At 34.9% G+C, this 19,183-nt stretch overlaps 1 protein-coding gene across 1 annotated transcript in view; it reads left to right on the top strand.

Moving 5' to 3' along the window:
* The first annotated feature begins 499 nt into the window (after positions 1-499).
* The window catches only part of LOC105203747 (somatostatin receptor type 2), a 58,688-nt gene continuing 40,004 nt past the window's right edge, over positions 500-19,183 (top strand). The window contains exons 1-2 of the mRNA XM_026131354.2: positions 500-1,002; positions 3,824-3,936. The gene's annotated coding sequence lies outside the window, so the exon portion shown is untranslated. The remainder of the gene's footprint in view (positions 1,003-3,823; positions 3,937-19,183) is intronic.

The raw sequence follows: 19,183 nt of genomic DNA, 5'->3' as shown, positions 1-19,183 counted from the left end.
AGGCTTAATTGAAGATTGTTGCGGTAAATAAATTGCAGTTCTCGGAAAGCATATTCGCAACTTATTTTGATTGGCTCCCCATTGATATATAATTCACCTAAATACAATTAGCTACACTTATTTGCATATAAATGAACGACGGCGTGACATTCAATGTATTTGATCGCGACTTGATCTACTCTTTGTTGATAAAATTTACGCGACGTAATTTAAGCATTATAGCACAACAAAATGGTTATAGCAATAGTCCGATACGTTTACATTTTACTGCGAATATCATACGAAATTGTATTAGATTCTACATTTGCACGAATTGCTCTCGGGCATGAAAGCGCATAGAGCTATATATAAAGGGGCGATGGTCGATGGTTTTAAAGTGCATTCCATTCGTCTGCTATTTCCGTGTTCGATGATAATAATTCTTCCACTGGCTTCTCGTCCGGCCGCGACAGTAACGTGAGATCAAATGTGAATCTGTAGCGGAGGGGGATGGTGGTGCGACGTGGAAGGAACCTGCGTTTAATCGGACGCGACAGAAGAGCTTCGGGAGCATGCGCATCCCCTTTACACCCCCATGAACCTCGATCGCTCTAGTATGGGTCGACGTCGACATCATTGTCGTGGCAGTCGTCGTGGTAGTTGCCGGCGCCGCGACGCCCACAGCTGGCCAGTGGTACGCCGCGTCTCACGCTCTCAGTACGCGTTCAACTGTCGTGACGACAGGTTTCTCCTCGCCGCCGTCTCGTTTTGTTCCCCAAGCTCAAGTTTCACGTTTCCTGCGTACGCGAGGAAACGTACGGCGCGTGTTATTTCCAGTCCCGCGGCACGTGTCCCTAGCGATTTCCGCCTGTCGCTCCATTTTCCCCCGGAAACGTTTCGGCGTTTCGGCGTTCCGTCGTCCTCATCGATGAACTGTCGTTCAAAGAGAAATGCGCCCGGCTAAATAGAACTCGAGGGAAATTATCCAAAATACCGATAGGCTGTCGTCGCGCGGATACTAAGGTAAAGAGCTGAACGATTGTGCAGTCCGCGTGCGGAGGAGAGCGTGTCTCGCGGATCTACCGCGAATCTTTTATAGAAAAATACTGCTGAACTTGAAAGAATTTGAAAAAAAAAAAAAAAAAAAACTGGAAATTGAAACTGAAAATTGGAACTGAAAGTGTACAATACTGGATTCGAATAGTTTTTCAATTATTTCCAATAGCTTTTTCCAATAGTTCAACAGTGTTCTTTCAAGGATATATAGTCTATTCAAAAATTTGATTTTTTTTTTTTTTTTACTGAAATCCCCACGATCCCTCTCGTCGCGCCGTTGAAATTTGGGTGCATTTTAAAGCAGGGATATTCTGTTTGCTTCCGAAGTGTTTTTCCGGATCAGTCGATATTACGGAATCGCTTGCCATCAAATGGATCATGCTGTCATGCAAGAAAATATGAAAAAATGCGAATACATATTTTGCTTATATCAAGACACGTGCACTGTGCGAGTAAAGCAGCAGATAATAAGTTAAAGATATTTTATTAAATTGGAAAGTTAATGTGAAAATATCATGTTAGAATAGTTGAGATTTAGCAACAATCAAAGTAATGACAAAGGTGTAATGCAAGCAAAGTCATTAATATTATTGCATTAAGCATTTAATTATTTAAAGACTTAGAACATGATCAATTAAGTGCTATCGAATTAAATAATTCAAGATAACAAAACTTTATTTTTATAACAATTTTACAGGAAAATTTGAGAAAGTTTTCTATAAAGTTTTATTATAAAAAAAAACAAATAGTAACATTATAATCACTTGCGGTCATGTGGGGTTTATGTGCGTTACTGTAGTTTGAAGAGATTATATAAATATATTCTCAAAAATATTTACTTATCTTTAAATTAAATTTTATTTTAATTTTAATGTGTCTGCACGGTTTGTTAGACGAATATTTTATTACATCCATGTTTACGTATCCATTGTTATGAAGAATATTGTGAAAAATAAAGATTAAATCTGAGCTCTGAAAATGAATATAAAAAGGTGAGAATGAATATAAACCTCTTATTTCAAGTAGGTGCGATTATCTGTGACTGTATAAATCAAATATTTCATGTAAAAATATTTCACGTAAAAATTTTATAAGATCAATACAGATCGATGCACATGAGACGGTGTTTGCGACTGAAATTACAAAAATAAAAGCTTTAAATTAATATTGACACTCAAGTATTTTTTTACATTTTATTGTATATTTTAATAAATAAAGATAAAAATATAAAAAAGTAGAGATCAGAAAGTTTAAAAATAGAAAACAAGAGTCATTATCAAAGTTGGATAAGTTAATATTTTTTAAACTAAATCAAGTTAAAGTTAATGTATTATAAAATTAATTTAGTTACGTTAAAAGTTGCGTGAATATAAAATTAGCTCAGTTAAAAGTTGTATTAAAATTAAATTACCTTAAACTAAATTAAAAGTTAATTATGAAAAGCTTTATTTATATTAAATTAGAATATTATATATATTTTTTTAATTAGATTATTCTAAAACAATATTTTTCAACCTTTTTCAATTACATATTAAATAACAAACTAAATTTATCAGCATTATTCTCTCTCTCTCTCTCGCTCTCTCTTTCTCTAACATTCCCTAATTGTCTATTATAATTATAGTTATCTTTTAGTAGATATCGCTAATATGACATTTAAAAATAGAAAGTAAAGTTTTTAATTTTATCATATATTGTAAAAATAATTTACTGATATCATTTTGGTTACAATGAGAATAAATTATTTTTACAATATATGATAAATACTTTATCATATATTGTAAAAATAATTTTACTGATATCATTTTGGTTACAATGAGAATAATCAAAATATAATTTAGATAATTTTTACAATTTTAAAATATATTTATACCTTGCACCTCATTTGCATTTTTACTTAGTTCTAAACTTTTTGCTTTTTACCGTCATTAAAATTTTCGTGACAAATTTCGAAAGTCTTTACAGCACACCATATATCTACCGCGGTATACCAGTTGAAAAATAACAAAATAATTACAATATGAATTATTAAGTAAATTTAATATTTTATATGTAAATAAAATGTATATGAAATAACGAGGAAATGTTGTTTTTTATACCATAATGCATGTTTTCTTTTATACATATATATATATAAATTATTTTTATTAATAAATGGGTTCGTACATAAAAACATTTACAAATAAATCTTTAAAACTTTTTATTTGTTTTTCTTGAGAAAGATTCGTGTAACGGAACCGGAAAAATCAAATTCTTTTTTTTGTATAATTTATTATTTTAATATTTCAAAAATGTATCCATAAGTTTTATAACAAAAGTTGAAAAATTAACGTAGCTGCAGACAGTTTTATTAACTAAGCGTCGAGCAAGTATAGAACGGCAAACGAGAGATGCGTTTCTCTTCTACTAATCCCTTAAATTAAGCCCCGAACAAAGTTATAGAATATTTCCGCCAGTATAAATTTATGTATGTCTTTATTCACGTATCTATATATTGTCGTGTCTTTGTATATAAACTCTATAGAGCTCATAGTTCGTTTGTCTTTACGTATAATAGCCGCTTGGGGAAATATATCTGCTTTTGAGGCAGATCTTGCTTCGAATCTAGACTTGCGAAAGTAATATAGCAGTGTGGTGATGCCTCCAAAAGTTAATAAAAAGACACTTTTTGCTTAAAAACTATGAAGAAAGATAATTATACCAAATAATATACAAATAATTACACAAAATTATATAGGGATAAAGAAATGTTATTTTCTACTAATTAAATTGTTGGTATTAATTACAGTGAAAAGTATTTGAATGGGATAAAACCTGCCTGTGCCAAATTCTGAGAGTAAAACACACGTGAAGACATCATCATTGTATCTTCCATCGTAAAATCACTGCGAGGCGTATCACGTAAGTAGTATGAGTTTCGATCTTTTCCTTTCTTTTTAACTGAGAAAGCAATTGTAAGAGTTTACGTGTCTTACGGGTAAGAAACGTTCAGCTTCTACTTTTACAACTAAAAGTTGAATTTTTTGATATGCCACTGGGAAATTTCATAATGGAAAATCCGAACATGGTGGGAAATGAGATTTTGTAGAGAATTGTAATTTAATCGTGTTTTACGAGAAGAAAACAATATCTTCATACAATGCAGTTTTCCCTTCAGATTTACGCGGAGTGCGAGTTACCATTTTTATTTTATATATTTTTATACGGTTTTACAAAATATTTAATAAAACATTTAATAACCGATCAAAGTGCTGCTTCACATAACGAAAGCTTTTCTGATAATGAATAATACTGAAATAACATTTTGCGTGCTCCGATATAGCTCCTTCCGTTGGAAAGCTTTCTTTGGGAGCTGCGGTCATACCTTTCTCTTCGTCGCGTTGCTTGGTTTCTCTTACAAAATGTGTATAATGCTTCATCATTGTGCATCTTTTTTTTTTCCTTCCTGCTTCTCATTTTCTGCGTCATTTGTTATTGTACTCCAAATAGTGCAACAGCGTATACGACGCCTTGTTGCACAATTTTTTTTCTTACTTCTCCCTCTTCTGTCAAAAGAAAAATCTCTCGTTGCTTTCTGGAAGTAAACTATATATTTGTTTTATAACTCAATGCGTAATGATATATTTATAAAACAATTTCTTTCTTGAACGAACATTTATTACTAATATGAATATATGGCATATATTTGTATTCTTTTATTACATAAAGAAAACACAATTTTTGAGCTATACAATATATACTAGAGAGAGATTTATTTTTATTTGCATTTGCAGTTACTTATTCAGCTGTTATTTCGTTAATTATTATTATTAAACAATGTTGAAAATTAATTAAACATGAATAATAATATTATTATTATGATTGCGTCGCGATATCGTAAATAAATGGAATGCTTTCTGCGCGTAAAGAGCTCAAGTATAAACGCAGCATCGCGTTCGAGTGTGTTTTAGTCTTAACGCTGCCTCGTATTCAATGTGAACAATTGAGGATCTTCTTTTATAGAATTCCTTAGTGTCGTTCGAGGAGAAGCAAACAGTAGTAGCACGTTCACGATGAGAGTGTGCAAGTGGAATCCGAAAGCACGATATTAAAATCTTAAATGGCATTTTATATATATATATATATATATATATATATATATATATATATATATATATATAAAATATCGTTATATATACATTTCTAATATATGTATATGCCCTACTTCTTTTTGCGGCCATTTATAACGCAGTGCTTAAAGCGCGAATGCCATTAGATCATATTTTATGCAAGAACTTCTGAAAGGATGCGCGAACAACTACAACACCCTTATGCACACAGGGAAAAGGCAAAGCAGAATTATGATAAAGGTATTTTGCAGCTTGAGCACGTATGATACTGAAGATGCTTAAAGTTGTGCACTATATCTCAGGTTATTATGCCTTATCGTTAGAAAACGCCGCGCGGAAAGAACACAAAGCGAAAATTGCATTCAAGCTCTGCGTAGCTTTTAATTTCCGGCGAGCTCACTTAAAAATTTCAGTCGTGCTTCTCAGAATTTAAAATTCATTTCGGTACTTTTTTTTCACTCTAACACTAATAACGTAGAATACTGGCAATGCTCGAAAACTGTTTAAAAACGTATTTAAAATTTGCATAAAGAACGAATTTGTATTGCAATAGTCTTACGTGGATTAAATGATAGGGCTCTTACATAACCATGCATTATGCAAAGGATTACCAGATATTCAAGAAACTTTAGAGCGGATTATTCGGGAGCGCAAAATCACTTAATATACGTACATTTGTGTGTGTTATATATTATTTTGGCAGATAATACATCGGTGTGTGCATGCGTGCGTGCGTGCGTGCGTGCGTATGTGTGTCGTTGCTCTTCAGAGAAAAGAAACATTTACTCCAACTTTCCGATGCGTAAAAACGAAATCCCTGTAGATTGAGATTTACGCGTTAAAGCTATTAAAAATGTTGCGTTGTCAGCGCATTCCGACCGGGCTCGCATATCAGAACACGAGACCCTTAATCCGCAGCAAATCCGCCGATCTCTCTCTCTCTCTCTCTCTCTTTCTCTCTCTCTTCTTTTTACGCGTTACAGTTCGACGCGCGTTAAGATTGAGAGAAGCCGACGGACTTGATAGGCGTAACATCGTCTGGCGTTCAAAGGGGCTTAGGTAAATTTGCATCAAGTTGTCTCGCACTTGTCGCGACCTGTGATCGATCGATGGTGCTCCGCATCAGCTGCAGCCCGCAGTAATGCCGTAATTATCGTCATAAATCTTGTCCGGCGTATCGCGGAAGTTAAAGCGCGAGATTCCCACGCGCTTCGTACCTATAATTCGTGCCTATAATTAGCGTGACCGTGCCGGGCTCATTTCGGCCGTGTGTTTCTCTCGCTTCCGAGAGATTCCGAGATTCCCTCTCATCGTTGCTAGGCGATGAACCTTAGCCTTATCTCGCCTCTACCTGTCCGCATTTCCACACCATCCGACGGCCATCCAAGGAATATAAACCGCGAATGTTCCCGATTATATGTCCGATCTTTTAATTTTGCTATTGCCTCTTTATAGCGGCTTTTATCGTAAACCGACTTTACAACCTGCCTTCGTTCGCAACATCGCGTCGCTGTCGTCGAGCTTCGTGATATTCGATGTCTCCGATCGCACGTAATCTCAGATCTTCGTTCTTCTGCGCGCGCGCTCGCGGTGAGATAAAGAAAGTTTTCAATTTAGAGATACGTGTGCGTTTCAAATGCTAAATAAAGTCGCGGCTGCTGATCGATCAATAGTATCTCCCGTGGCGGCTCAAATTTAAAATAGCTAATAATAAGACACGATGCAAGTATAATTCTGGTCTGTTGCTAAGATACGCGGCGACATTAGATCCGATTAACGTAGGAAGGTTGCGGGCCCGGGCATATTCCCCCGGGCGCGTTAAAAGTATATAAACACTAAGTGCGAATGGTTTGAACCTTGCGAATGGCCTTTGGTCCCAGGCTCAAGCGACGGTATTTTCATTTTATGGAAATGCGCACACGTATTTCGCCGGTCAAAAACGCTTTCCCGTGATATTGCGTACGAAAGTTTCTTTTATCGCCGTGACATTCCTTTGAAACATTGCTCGAAATAATGTTTCAGTTTTGCATGATGTTTTATAAGTGTAACTTTTGTACCTAAATAAGCCGGACGTGCTCTTTAGAGAAATAATCTTGGTCGGCAATAAGTATGACAAACTGTATAACGCTCGTGCAGAGAGGAGTCTTCCCTCACGCTGAATTTTCCAACGCGCGCGAATACGACCGAAGATTCTCTCGCACGCTTTTATATAATTTTACTCTCTATTATGCGCATTTACCTCGCACTTGTCGCATCGCGTTGAATATTTTTACGGAATTCCTTTTCACAGAATGCAAGATTCGTTCGGGAAACGAAAATAGAATGGTTCGTACGTGACTGAAATTGTGCTCCTGCGCATCCCCGTTGATATACCAGCGCTTTCCTTGTACCACCGTCTACCATCTATTCTCTTCATCCATAAAGCGTCTCTCACTCGTACATACGATAGCGCGATCCGGACATCCATCTCGGCCGCCCATCCCGTGCCATACCATTCGTAACTTTTCTCGATTACCTCCACTTACGCAAGCAAAATTCTATCGCGAGCAAAGTTCCGTCGCATTTTCAAGCTGGTAACCAAAATTTCATGTGTTTTCAAATGATATTTACGGAGAGAGAAAGAGAAAAGAACTGCCACGTCTGCGGAATTTCTTACATTTCCAATACCATTTCGCCCCTTGTTCAATGGATTGACTTTTTCTGTTATCGTTTACTCACTTTATATATTCGGCGTCCGTATCAACATGGGAAAACGCGTCATGTGGTGGATCCTCTCTGTCTTGTTAAACTTCTTTGTTGTTACTTATCATTGCTATTATTGATTTTATGCTATCTCGAACTTTTTAGGTCATAGCAAGATCCTTTTCACGACTATCTAAGTAATTTACACAAAGGTTACGTAAGATAAAAATTAAACACAATATATTTTATTAAAATTTTTGCAAATTTTTTTGTCGTATTTGAAATGCTTTTTGAAAATGCTATAATCAAATTTATAATTAGAGACGTCGAAGACCCTAATACATAGAGACAGATGAAAAAAATTTATTAATAAAGTATCCGAGCCAAAAGTTCATTTCATTTAATTTTCTTTTTTAATTCTTTTTATGAAGATATTAAAATAAACTGAAAGAATCAAATCTTTATATCAATTATTCACCAAATTAAGATACATAAAATACTTGTAATTAAACAAAAAATGTTTTAAACATTGGACCTTATTAATATACCAAAACCCGAATCAAAAATAAATTACAAATGACAATAAAACTAAACATTATTTTAAGTTAGTTTCAAAATGATTAATAAACACAAAAAGTAGAAGTGTGCGAATATTACAGATATTCGAGCCTCGAGTCGGATCGGAAATTTTTCTCAGGTCGGGACCCGAAAGTTTATAACGTTCGGGTAACATGAAACTTATGGGTACCCGAACATTACCCAAACTTTCGGGTCCCGACCCGATCCCGAGAAAAATTCCCGACCTGATCTGAACTCGAAATCTCCTGCACCTGCACCCTCCTAATATAAAAAATAAAAAAATTCTTTAGTTTATTCTATTCTTAAACATTACAATTATTTTTAATTTAGTCTTTAATTAATGTTTTAATTTTTGGAAATTTGAGTGCAATTTTAGTTTCTAAATGTTTAGCAGCATTATCCTTTGATAAACCTCATACATAACAATGATCATATAAGTGAGTCTTGTTTAATGCGTACATTTTTAGAAAAATCCAAAACTTATTCCAAAAAATTGATATACATATATATTTGTTATTTTCTGTAGTGAAAAATTTTTCTGCTATATTAAAATCTCAGAAATATCATTAAATAAAGAAGTAGAAAACTAAATCTAAAATTAATAGAATCTATTTTATTAGGAATTGTGCGCAATATTGAATCCGTCATTTTAAAATTCAAAATTTTCACAAATTAAATTTATTTCAAGGACTTTAAAAAATTTTTATATTTAAAAATTAAATTATCATCTAAATTAATACAGGAAAGTATTCTGTACATTTTGGAACTACATTAAATATTTAATCTCAATATAATCATTCATATTCTCGAAAAAATATAAGTACATATACATACGTATAATGTCGAAAATGTTGTAATACATTAAATTTATTTTATGGGGAAAAAATATTCTGGAGTTATTAGTCACAAAACTTTTTATTAAAGCTTTTTATTAATTAACCATTTTTTTATCTAATTAGCTGATAAAAATTTTTAATTAAATTTTTTATGGCCTGGAAATGTACCATATAAAAAAAACGGTAGAATATTTCATTTTGTCCCTTTCGATTTTTATACTTTTTGCAATTTTTATTTTTATTTATTTTTTAGCGGTAATGAAGAATCACGTTCAAAATATGAAAAAAATTTATAATTTACATAAAAGACGGTTTATTTATTTTATATAAAAATTTTATCTAAATTGTTTAAAATATATTTTTAAAAATACCATTTTACTATGTTAGATTTTTACAAGCAAATTTAAAAATTTCAATTTTAAATCTACGTACTCGTATCTCTTTACAGCTATTTAAAAGAATTCATTATCGCATTTCACAAAGTGCTTAAAAATTTTGTAACTTTTAAAACCGCCATTTGAAATTTATATTAAAAAATTTAAAAAATTTTATTAAAAATTAGAAATTCTTGATATATCTTTAAAAATCTCTAAAAAATCATTATCCGTTAATTTTAATATTTATGAGAAAGCGATTAATTCTATGACGTCTGTAAATGTCATTCGCATTCTAGGCCATCTATGATATCTATAGAGATCATTCACACTCAAAAATTTAAGTAAAAAGTTGATGAGATATTATTTAGGCAACGCTTTTAGCTACTGTCTTCTAAAATATTTGATTGTTCACGTGAACAAACATGTAAATAATAATACAAGGCAATCATGATGATTATCTCCGAATAATACTTTTAAATTTAAATTAAGAATTTTTACTTATGTATTTGAATATCGACCATGTAATTTAGGATAATTGATGTGCATTTAACTCTCACAGGTGCAATCGTACATATAACCTCACTTTTTTCTCTTCAATCTTTTTCTCCTCAATTTCCGCAATACTTCTTTGACATTTGAATGTACATTAAATGTACATATTAATATCATTTATATTTATAATTTGTAATTTGTTTCTGAAAATATAAACTGTTACGTTTTAATTATTGAAGCAATGTACTTTTAGTTATAAACAATTTAAAATGAAAAAAACGTAACATTTTCAAATTAATTGGATATACATAATGAAGTTGGCAGACTGTAAAAAGACCTAAAATAAGAAAGGCCTTATATTAAATTAAAAAATCATAATATGATTTTATTTTCATCAAGATGTTTTGCTTTTCATGAGATGCGAGAAAGCCGCAAGCGTTGTCCAAACTTATAGACTTTATATTTCAAATAATATTTCCTTCATCTTTATCAGTATTAATGTTATAAAAACAATAAATGTAAAGTGTTATAGAATAAATAGGTAGTAAATATAAAATTCTCGCAAGAATCAAATAAATCCATCCAGAGATTTTTTTACTTTTGTCTTTTAAATAGGTAAAAGCAAAATATTACTCAAAGCTTACAATTTTATTCCTATTATACGTCCGCAGAAAAATTATCATGTTTATACAGCAATTAGTTTGAAGATGAGTATTTACGTTTCCTGAAAATGGAACTTTTCGGACTTGTTTGGTTTTTGCAGGTCTCTTTTTTTGTAATTAAAATTAGAAAATATGTGAAAAAGACCTATTTTTATCAAGTATATTTTTGTATTATTTATCCTATTTGTACTTGATTTATTGCACTTTCAAAACGGCTTATAAAGCCGCTTACTAGACCCATAGTTTCAAAGAATCGCTAACAACTTGAGATCCGCTTAGAGAAACGCAATGAAACCTTTCAATAGGTTCCAAAATAGTCATAAGCGCTTTGCTTCAGACATCAAAGTGCGACGATACAAACTCTTAGGACAATATAATCCGAGATATTAAAATAATTACGAAAAGAATTATATCGCGTCGTAATAGCATCTCCAGTCACAAAAGTGGCATTAAAGGCCGAAGTTAAAGTAGTCATGGAAGCGCACGTAATATTCTATGAGGTCGTCTTTGGGGATTCCAAGCGTAATTAATCCGCGCATTGTCCTAATCTTACAATCGCGTGCGACGCACATAATCATAATCGTGCGATGAGATATTTTTAAATGCATGCATACTATGCGTCTGTTAATAAGCAGAATTTTTTTTAATATCTATGTAATCAAGACTGTGGAATAGTTTTTTTTTTCAAAATACTGTCACATACTTCATTTCATAAACATTGCATGCTTTTTACGCAAGTACCTATCTAAAATGTCCTATGCTAAAATATCCATTTAGTAATTGCCTTTCTAATAATACAGATATCATCCACAATATGAGAGCACGTTAGATTGCGTTCATATTTATTACACAAATGCTCATATTATTTGATTTAATCGTTTCGTCGATCGACGTACGTTCAAACAGTCATGAGTACGATTAATTAATATCTTATCTAATCCGTTTGCGTGACAGCGGGTCGACTGATGGAATTCGTTAGCGATTGAACGGACGTCAATCGTTTCATTTATCAAACATGGGGGATCCGCAATTGCGAAACTTGGCGAGGCCAATTTTGGCGTTTGAATTTTGGTGAAAGCTCGCGACGCAACGGTTCTCGATTCTAACGCGTTTACTTTCTAGTTCGCGTCCGTCGAGTTTCTGTTTGTCGAGCTTCGCGCTCGTACCTCGGACTCTCGCGCTATTGTTGTCGAGCTTCGCTCGAGGGATTCGAGGGCGGATTCGAATAATTGTATTCAACGCTCATTGACACCCGGGAAATACTCATTTCTGTGTTTATTTAAAAGGCGGATCAATACTAAGCTGCAATGGCAATAATGAACGTGAACGAACGTTTACGGGCGACATTGGTGGACGATTGTTTATTCGAAGCGCTTTTTTCCTTTGACGTGCCAAAAAGAGAGTGGAATTTTTATCGATGTAAATTCGGGGTCGTTTATACCCACAATGCCAGCCACGTACTCGCATTGAGGCGAGTATATTTGTGCTTTTCATTTGGAAGCTGCACGATCCAGCGCATAGATTTCGCATCACATAAACATCATGTGTTTCTGGATGAGAGATATCGATTTGCTTTGGGTTACCGGTATATTGTCATCTCCGCACATACAGATCGGATTATACCCGGGTGAAACTAATCGCGTTATCTCAAATGATCGCGGACCGTCAGATGGTAGACAAACTCGGCTCAATTATTACCATTCTCCGACGAACATCCGGCCGTCTCTCGTGACGCAGGAACTTGGTCGAATTAACCAGGAGAAAGAGAGAGAGTGGGAGGGGAGGGAAAGGGAGGAAGAGAAACGGCCGAGCATCCTGTGTTCGACCTATGAAGTTAGGGATAGCTCGTAAGGGTTGCTGCACTGCACGATATAGGGTGCCAGATTAGGATTCCGGTATGTTTGCACTCTGGCGATAGAGTCGATGAAACAGTCGAAGATAGACGGATAAATAAATAGATGGGCGAATGTTGTGACGCGGTTTATTGTGGACTGCATGACGCACGGGAATAATTGCGGTGCACTACGCAAACATATATCGTAAAAGATTTCGCATTAGTTCGGGCGCAATATATATACAATTACATCAATAGATTAATTAAAACGCGTATCTGTAATATTCATTGACGCAATGATAAAATGGCACTTATCGACAATCACATGCAGATACGCACGTAAAAGGTAAATTATATCAGTCCATATTAATGAGGGTTTAATTGGTAAATTAGTAAATAAAAGCTAGGAAAATTACACGAAATGCATCAGTAAAGTAATTTGTACATATTTATGAGGAAATAATAAGGATGTAGAACGGATACCTTCCCGTGTATTTAGCAAGATACACCGTACAACTTTCGAGCACCGAGGGGAGATTACGATATCGAGCGATGGAAAAGTAATAAGTAGAAAAAAAAAAGAGCGAAACTTTGCGGAAACTTCTTTATCACGAAAGTTTCCAAGGAGGGAGACGACTTTGTAACTCGAGGTAAAAGTCTCGTATAACTTTTACATACGTAGATTACTTATTAGGGACGATCATCGAGTGTCGTTCACGGTAGAGCGGAATTTTCGTCGCGAGCGCGGGAAGAGGTGGAACGGCTTCATCCAATTCGCTCGGACGAGAATGAGCGCGGGCTGGCGGCAATTAGGTGCAGCAGGAAAATACTGGATTGAATGGCAAAAGGATGGGTCCGCCCCTGTATCACGGTTTAGTCTTGGAGTTGCCACTGCCGCACCCTTGCCGGTCTGACATGCGCCATGACCCGTACATAGGTATCTATATAGGTACGTGCCGACGCTTCTCCACGCTTCTCTTACCGTACAACTGGCTCTTCGTCATGGGACCAATGCGCGTATGAATACGCACCCTGGACAGCGAGACTACCCCTTTCTCTCTCTCTCTCTCTCTCTCTCTCTCTCTCTCTCTCTTTCTTTCTCCTCATGCCGCCGTATATTTCCTCTTTACGCCGCGCGCTCGCGGACTCGTATTCAGCGCGCGAATGATGCTTTCGTCGAGCAGTCCACGTTGTGTTCCTCCTGAAAGAATTGATTCCGCCGACGTGTACGATTTCCATCGACGTGTGTACGGCACGTGTACGATTTCAAATGTGGAGATCCGAGATACGGGCATGTACTGTACACCGCGCTACGATCTCGACTCCGCGCGGTTCGCGAACTCAGTTCGGACTTGTAAATAGAATGACAATGTGGAAATCTCGATGCGCGCTATCTATCGCGCGTTGTACTCTCTGGTACTGTTTTCTGTACCACTTGTTACGCCTTTCCGTACACGAGTGCATGCACGAATAAAATAGGTCGAGTCTTAATTTGCGCTGTCACCATTGGATGCGAAAAAATTATTTCATCGGATTGTGTACTTATCGTTTACGATTGTGGGAATATATTATTCGCGTTTCTATTTCCTTCGTGTTATATTTTATAATTACACAAAAAAAAGAATGACCTTTTAATTATATTTGCGAGTCTTTAATTGTAATAATATATTTAATTTTGACGAAAAGTTTTGCGAAAAGTTTTGCGTCGGGAAAAATGACATTTTAAAAAGTTTTTAATTTAATATCGGTAATTGTGACATTTAAACTTCATCTCGTTTGTTTTTACAAAATATAAATTTTTATTTATTTGTTTGTTCTCAATATTAAAATTTTTTCCGGGACGAACGGAATTTAAACATTCCAGCATAAATAGGCGTGATTCGTTGTAATATCTATTTCAATTACGTTAAGTGCGATAGCACATTTGCGTGTATACTGCAAGCCTTTCCGTAAAAGCTTTACTTTCGTGCAATGCTGTCGAAATGCTCAAGAGAAATAACGTCGTCTGCAAATATTGGATTGTCGAGTCCTTTTAGAACAATTTGGTCGAATCCTCTCTTTGATTTTATTGCCTCTGGCCGAATCGCGATTATTATTGTATCGCTGAATCGCAATTTGAAAATAATGGAACTTTTTCTTTTATTTCCATGTGAATTTGGTTACATTAAAATGAGTATTTTTAAATTGAATTACATATCGGAAATAAAATTAGACATTTGCTTTCATAATATTCAGCTAATTGTCTACGTCCATAACCGAGAAGATACGTAAGCTATATTTATTTGTTTTTACACGTTACGTTTTTATTGTAAATTGAAATATTTTATATGCTCAATTAAAAAAGAAATAAGACAAAAAGTAATGAAAAAAAATTATTGACTAAATTTTTTAGCTCGATTAAATTTTTTCAGTTCAACTATCTATATATTTGTAAGATTTACATTACGTAACATTTAACCTAAATACATAAAATACTCGAACTACAGTTTAAACATTTATATATTTAATTTAACTACATATATATTTAATTTAATAACGTAAATGTTTGAACTAAAGAAATTCAATCAAGAATTTAAAAAAATTTTAGTCAAGTTAACAACTTTTTTCTCAGTGTACGAAACAAAACTTGGATATTGAAAAATGTCTGCAAAACGTCTTCGAAAAACGTAGCAGAATATTCATCATACCTTTATCACATGATTGGATCGTGAAATCTATTAGTGAGAATGAAATTCTGGTTAATGTTGCGCAAGACGTGCCTAAAGAATTTAGGTAGCTACAATTAACAAGCCCCTGAGCAGTTAATTTGGTTTGCTTAAATTACGTTACCAACACTGCTAACTTATCAAATGTCATATGCAAATGCGCAAACTACATATACTGGGCAATCCTCTCCAGTTTCCATAATCATGGATGAAGGCAGTGAAGCTTTAGAGCTTCAAGCCTCTGCCCTCCGTCATGACACAGAAACGCAGACTACACAGGATATGAAATTTGTTTGCGCAATGTTTACGTGTGTGGCGTTAAAGTTACCCTATCTCGGTAGCGCTGAAACAGTTTGATAGCATTACACACGAGTGATATCATTTTATACGCTTTTGCGCACGTCGCTTCTCGATTTAGTAATAAAATTTCTAAATACAAGAAAGGTGCTACGTATTTCTGTTCCTTATAGTTAAATATAATATCAAATCGAAAGCAAACGTAAGATTTAGAGCTTACAGAATTGTTCAACGACAAGTGAGCAATTTTTCAAAAATATTCTTGAAGAAATGTTCACGTTCCTTGATTATCGACTTTAAAAATCACCTAAGAACCTTTCCAATTATCTTGGTGTTGCATTTGTCCCTTTCGTTCAACTATTTTGTAACTATTACGTAACTATTTTACGTCGTGCATTGTTTTGCAGAACAATTCTTACTGACGTCAATATTACATGCTACGTAGGTATTAAAATCTACCGTTTAGCTACGATCACTCCAATCGATTAAACTATGAAGAAACGGGGCAATAAAGAGTACACTTAAACTATTTTGTAGCATTATCGATTGGAGAGTGATTACTGTAGTGCGTACGTTGCAGCCCCGCCATTGTAAAGGAGCGCAAAGAGGGATCAGCTTTATCGTATAGACGTTTCAGGTACATTTCACTATTTCGAAAATATTTGAGAATATACGGAATTGTTGCGATGAAAAGCCGTAGCCGCGATTGAACGGAAAGCGAGATGGGTGATCAGAGAGAGGCAGAAAAGTGACAATCGAGAGAGCTGGCATTTACCAAACATCTCTGCCAGACGGGGAGCACGATCGATAAAGAGTTAACGTGTATAGGCTTCGAGATAACGTCTTCCCCGCACGAGTGGCGTTCTCGCCCTTTCTTATCTCGCGATACGTTGCTTCTCATTCCTCCCCGTATCTATTAGCCGTTTCTGGTGAAGTCAGACAGACGCGTGGGCTATGTAATTCACTATGTATCATATATATTACAAGTAAGATACATGGGTGAATAAAATGATAAATACGAGCCGAAAGATACGTCCGTGCGATAAGATATTGCCCCTGATATTTTTCAATCGTCAGGGCCACGTGGTGCACATTCCCGTTTAATCTCCGTTCCGTGACCGAAAGGCACCCTTCGGTCTTCGGAATCGATTTCGCGATTGCTTTGTTAGCTCTTTCGTAACGTTAAGAGAGAATTTCTGAAATACAATTCAGTCACGTCGCCGTAAACGCGGTCTGCAGGTTTAAGGTAAAGGGCTTCACGTGGCTCAATGCCCTTCTATTACGCTCTAATAGTTTCTATTATTAAACGGATCTTTCGTGACGGCCTGAAAATGCGATTTCCGGTATATAAGGGTTCTTTCACGAATATATATGGTCGACGGAGTATCCATAATGAGGGCATTGTCTCATTTACCTAGATACAATTGTGGAGTAATTATTTGCGTTTGACGCAACATCTTGGAGACCCTTTTGCTCTTTTGTGCCTTGTTTCAGTCATATTTCTTACCGTGAGAATAAGCCAGCTGATTGTGATTAATCACGTAATATTTACACTTCGTGATACCTGGCTCTGACGAAGAACATGTTTCCCTTTGTTGAGAAAATTATCGCCATCCGTTGACACTGAGAGATTGATAACTTGTTACATCACAATAACTTACCGTAAATAAGAACGCGGTATCTTCTGCGCTGACTTTAAATCAGGTTGTACATAATGTAATACTGACATATATACGTTTAATTCCATTAAAATTCAGCTTCAACTTTCTTCCACAGGTAGTTACAAAGCTATTAAAATTCACGATGCAAGTTTAAAAAAGTGCTGCGCGTCTCAAATTTTGCTCGTATACTGCAAGTTTTTTGCCAAAATGCATTGCTGTGAATTCTGTGTGTGGCGAAATTTGTGCACTGTTGCGATGTTAACACTTTTATCTCGCGTGCTTCATTCTCTTGTGAGAGTTTAAAAACAGGATAACAACATATTTCATACAGCGGTAGTTATGAAGGATATTTAAATACTCTCTATGGGTTTACGTAACAGTAAGAATTCCTGTTACGTAATTACACCACATTATTCTTTTGGATAACAAGTAAAAAAGCAGAAAACATGTGAAATGTACATAGAAAAACTGTGTAATTACACGAAATTGTAATTACACAATGTTTTGTGTAATAATTCAAGGCCTGTATTTTAGCAAAGAATTTGGAGTTGTGTTACGATATTGCAGGCAAAAATGTAATTATTATAACAACGCGTTATTTATTGTTAGATCTGAATCGCTAAATTCGTATTATAATTAACTAATGGCATATTTTTTTAATGCGTCGACTCTAGAGAATTCAATACGTTTTGTTTACTTTATTTCATTCGTATACACAGAAAAATATCAATTCTATTGCAGTGAGAAAAGCGATTACTCACTTTACTTTTCTCTTTTTACGTAACAATTATTTTTAGCAACAAATATTTTTTTTCATAACAGTCTTAAAATATACTATAAATATCACAAATTTTATTAAAATTTATTATTATATGTACTCAAAAGAATGTATAATCTTTCAAAGATTATTGTAAAATTTTATCGAAGAAAAGTCAAAATAATAAGCCAATTAAATTTTTATTTTAATTTAATAATCTCAATTAAAGTGTCAAATTACTAGAATTTAGAATATATGTTTTGAATAAATTTGATGAACTTATGATAAATTTATGATAGTTTTGCGGATAATTGAAGTTATGAAATTTGAAATGAGTAATACGTATTTACTCGATTCAAATAATTTAAAAGAACAGTATGTATTTTTTGTACGTGTACAGTCCAGTAAAACTAGCAATAGTTATCATCAAATCGATCTGACGGTGAACCAATTGCATGGGCAAACTCGAAAAATCTGGGCAACTTAGGAAATCTGAGCGGAAGTCGTAGAGGAGTACGGGTCAGATACCACCGACTAGTCTCTCCGTTTTACAACGTGGAATGCAAAGAAAGAAAATGGCGGTCTGTAAAATGAGGGTAAAAGCTGGTGTGGAAGCTAGATGCGTAGCCAGCCAGGGGCAATTCAACCTGGATGGAAAAAAGGCAAAAAAACGGAATAAACCGTGGCAGTTTCCGTTTGCCCTCGCTGCACACGATTTTACTCTACTCCCGACCACGCATCTCCGGGTAATTCCCACGGCTGCTGTGGTCGAAAAACTATCCCGGCGAAAGGGCATCCTCTCTCGGCTTTTATCTGTCACTCTGTCTCGTATATCGCGACAATATTCCTCGCAAAGGACAGGTTAACTTCTTTTCGCACTCGAAACATATAGTACGGCTTCCTGTCAAAGTTTGATACATCTTTGTAATAAAATGTGCGCATTACGGAAGACGTGCTCTTCCCTCGCGCCGCGCTACTTGTCTTACGACGTTCTTAACCGCGTGCTGCGCGATTTGGGTTTTTTTTTCTTTTAAATTAAAAACCCTTCCGACGGGAATTTAGACCTCTGGAATCATTCCGTAGGATCTTTCTGATTTAAATGTAAATCTTGTTATTTCATTTAATCTCGTGCCGTACATCACCCAAATCTCGAATGC

Source organism: Solenopsis invicta, chromosome 1, assembly GCF_016802725.1.
Source record: "Solenopsis invicta isolate M01_SB chromosome 1, UNIL_Sinv_3.0, whole genome shotgun sequence".
Lineage (NCBI taxonomy): Eukaryota > Metazoa > Arthropoda > Insecta > Hymenoptera > Formicidae > Solenopsis > Solenopsis invicta.
Note: the sequence above shows the minus strand (reverse complement) of the source record. Positions and strands in the feature narration are given on the sequence as shown.